A 4,434-nucleotide genomic window follows, 5' to 3' on the forward strand; every position below is an offset into this window, starting at 1 on the left:
TAAACTTACCATAGCATCAACCTTATGAGAGCAAAATGTCAAGCAACTGTCCTGCTCTATAAATTTCGGCTGCATATATAACAAAAGGAAAGGCAAGTAAATCAACATATAGAGTCAAGTACGGGCATCTTTGGTTCAAGGCTAACTTTGCTTAAGCAATGTGTGGCTTACTGCAAAAGAGTGGCTAATAAAATTAAATCCACAAGTGTGGCAGAAGATTGTGCCTATGACACATGGGCCATATAGGTAGTTAAGTGTGTGGTAAAAAATGTGTATGTACCTCAAAAAACGGTGGCTTGCCTACGGTTAAGCGTGGTAAGTTGTGCAAAATATTGTGTCTATGACACATGGGCCATATAGGTAGTTAAGTGTGTGGCAAAAAAAGAGTATGTACCTCAAAAAACTGTGTCTCCTATGGTTAAGTATGGCAAGTTGTGCAAAAGATTGTGTCTATGACACATAGGCCATATAGGTAGTTATGTGTGGCAAAAGAATAAGTATGTACCACCAAAAACTGTGGCTTGCCTATGGTTAAGCGTGGCAAGTTGTGACTAGGAACCAAATAACCCCTAAGATTGGCAAGTAGTTGCCACTATACTGCATATTCTCTCTCTTGATTTAACAATTTTCTATTAAAAAATATAGCGAATGAACTAAATGAAACACATTTGCAGAATCATTGGAATATCCATAAACTACAATTTCAACCTTTACTGTTAATGTTCATCTTATAATATGTTCATTTATCTTGATGCAAATTGCACTACTAATTTGACGATTTTCCATCTGAACTTCTGGAATGGGATGTGCTAATTAATTGCAAGCACTACAGCCTTCTAGATAGCAGAAGGTACATGGGGTATATCATCAATATTTAATGTACAGGTGGCTAAGGTAATTTATTTAGTTGAAACATGCTTCAAGTGCTGCAAAAGGATTTTGCTTCGTCCATCCTATGGTTAAATACAATAGAAAATTTGCAGTGCATACAATAGGAACATTAAAGCTTAAAACCATGAGCTAGTTGAATTGGCATACCTCTAAGAAACTTGGGCTCATACTAACTGCAGAAGCCAACTCCACTATATGTCCCAAATTTAAAGTTACACAGTTCTCCAAAGACGAACCAAGTAGATCAATTGGTATTTTACCCTAGAAACATTTCCCTTCAGGCTCTGACAAAATGCATCACATGGATGATAGTAAATAACTGCACTCAACAGCACTACAAATCATAAGTGTTTTCTGAGATTCAATGTGTTCTTTACACTTCATTTCAGAAGGCACATGTGCTAGCTATACTAGCCAGTATGGGAGACTGACAATAACTATAACACAAAAGGAGATAAAATAATATAAACTAATGGCATACATGGCCTAGCAGCCCCTTGTCAAAAACCAATAATGCAATGTTTAAGGATACTTTTCATTTGATTCTCCTAACCATAGTAAAGTCGGTAAACATAGCCAGATCTTGCTCACCTACACTTTGTTAAGTAGTTATCAATGGATTAAAGGAATGTTTGTTAAATATTTTTGATTTACAACGACTATAATACTAATCTTCCATGCAAGAGGAGGTCTGGTAAGTTGATGTTAGCTGTGAGATAGGTGGCTGCAAGGGTTGGATTGGTTTGGACAAGAATATTGGGCGTGAACTAGCTTAGCATAGTGGGAGATAAACATAGTTTGATCACTGGTCTTCATTTTGTCAAGAACTGGGCATTTGAGCATACAATTGTATCTTCAACCACATGATAAGCAATAGTAACTGGCTAGTGCTAGCTCAACCTGTGTGGCACACATTTTGTGTGGCACACATTTTGTGTGGCTATCTAAATGTCTTACTTGCTACTCCCTCTGTAAACTAATATAAGAGTGTTTAGATCACTACTTTAGTGATCTATAAACGCTCTTATATTAGTTTACGGAGGGAGTAAGTTTTAACATATTGTGTTAAACAACGGTAAGCATGCGCTTATTCTAGTAACTATTAGTATTTTTTTCACAAAATAACAACCACAAACTTACTTTGGAGAGCAGAGCCTTCCACATGGTCCACAGAGCAGTTATTTTCACCAAGATTTTCCCCAACTTGCCCTTCCGAAACTAAAAAGGGAACCAAATGTGATGTTGGTGAAGAAATGTAAAACCATAAACATCACATGTGAAGCACATCATATCACAGCCGATAAGGATAATGTTAAGGTTGCAAGCTCGGGAGGTTGATAAATTCTTGATGTCTAGAGTTATGAATGTAGCTTTGATGCGACCTTTATTACCAAATTCACTAAAAGCTGTAAGCAAACAAGCCCGACTGAATAGATATATCGGAGAATGCTGCAAAACAAGGAGGAGAGGCGGAGGCATGTGGCCACAGCCAAGACATAGAGACGCGCGGGAGGCCACTCTGATGTCCATGGCGACACCTCACCGGGAACCCTCGCGGTCGCCAGGCCACGCGTGAGGCATAAGGAAGAGCAGGCGCTCGGAGGCGGAGCGGCACCGGGGGAGTGAAGCGCGGGATACGGGTGGCAGCGGCCGGGAACGAAGGCGGCGGCAGCGCTCGAGAGAGATGTGGGAGGGGGTTACTGGGGTGAGTGTTTTTTTTGACCAGTCTCCGGGGGGCAGAGAAAGGCCGCAGCGGGCCTCGACTGAGTTTTTCAGGGCTCACGTGCCTGTGTGCTTGTTTGTTAAAACTATAGTCTGTAGAAACTAGAAAGGACGATGCTATGTTCCTGTCTAATTGTCTCTTTCTCTGAATATTTTGTTTAGAACTTGTTCATAGAAGATTTGAAAATTCTGGAGAGGAGATAGATTGCAGTAGTACAACCTATCACATGATGGAGAAAAGGAGCCTAGAGAATAACATTTGGCTTGAGCTGGAACATGAGGTATATGCTTTTTCAGTTCACACATTGTTTTTACTGTTTTCAGATAATGATGGTTCAGTTGTGCCAATTAAATAGTAATTCAGTACATATGTTATCATCTGACCAGGTGCTTCAAACCTTAGGGATTTCTTCTACTGAATGGGCTTGACCAGCAAGGACATAGAAGCACTCTTGGGTGGACATACTCTGTTAATGCCACAACGCCTTATTGTCGTATTCAGATCATTGTTCCTCAATCATAAGTTAAACCCTTAATCTGCATTCTACATTTTTAGGAGAGAAGCTCGTATGGATAGCTCGGGATTCGACTTGGACAAAAGATCCTCTGAAGTTTCATAACTCCTACTTCATGTAAGCTTAATCGTCGTGGTTGTAGATTGCAACACATTGGGTAAAGATTATATATAGCTGTAATGTCATCAGTGCAACATTGTGAAGTCGTACATCACTGGACTTCATCTTTTGTATATGCTGCAATGAGCTTCTCAAAGGGGACTCCAACGGACTCATGAAGCTGCTTACAGACAAGTTTCTCGTGGAGGATCAAGCTTTCCGTCCCTTATTTAAATTATTATACGCAAAGGTAAAGAAGAGTTGAATTCATCTTCATTAGCTTATTGGACACGTTGGCAGAACACGTTCTTCAGGGACTACACGAAGTCGCACAAGAAGCTTTCTGAGCTCTACTTTACTGGCGTGGACATGCAGAGATAGAGCCAAGAGGGCTGTCATAAGAACTATCACTGTCTTCGCAGTTGCAGTTGCCGTGATTGCCTACACTTACATCTTTGAATCAAAGAGGAGGCACTATGGTTAGACTTCAAGTCTCCATGTTCAGATGATTGCAATTCAGTTATGGGTTCTGATGAACAAAGTTAATCGTCCATTGAGATGTTGTGCACTCGTATCTGTAACTAATCTGCTGATACAGTGATGAGGATGCAGGTATATGCTATCATCCATGCAATATTGTTAATGGAATAAGAAAACTGTCAATTATGCAAGTACATAGTGCAAATAGGAAAGTGAAAGGGGCGCACCCCACCAGGCACCGCCCCTACTTCCTTTCAGGTGGGCACAAAGATTGTTCCCAAAAAAATAGAAAGGTCGTGCAGAAAGAAAACACAATCCAGAATTTCATCACAAAGAACATCAAGATATTAGTGGTGAAGTGAGAATAAAATGTTTGGTTTTACCTAACTGTAGCAGGTGAAATGATCCACCAGCCAATAGCAGCAAAGTGAGATTTGAATAAATACAGCGCAAATGGAACCTTGCATCAAACTTTACCTTGTAGCTTCCACATTTTTACCAAGCAGAAGGGGCAAGCAAAATCTTCAGTGGATGGTAAGAAAAGACCAATATAAGAAACAAAAAAAATAAGAAGAGCAAAGAATCACGAACCAACCAGAAGTTTTTTACCAACAAATGTCAATAAGTGATGTAAACTGACCATAGGTAATTGCGCGAATCTAACGCTGGATCTTTGTCATGATCAGCATTCACAACAAAGGACTAAACAAACACGACTGGAGCTATA

Source organism: Triticum dicoccoides, chromosome 3B (assembly GCF_002162155.2).
Source record: "Triticum dicoccoides isolate Atlit2015 ecotype Zavitan chromosome 3B, WEW_v2.0, whole genome shotgun sequence".
NCBI classification, from domain to species: domain Eukaryota; kingdom Viridiplantae; phylum Streptophyta; class Magnoliopsida; order Poales; family Poaceae; genus Triticum; species Triticum dicoccoides.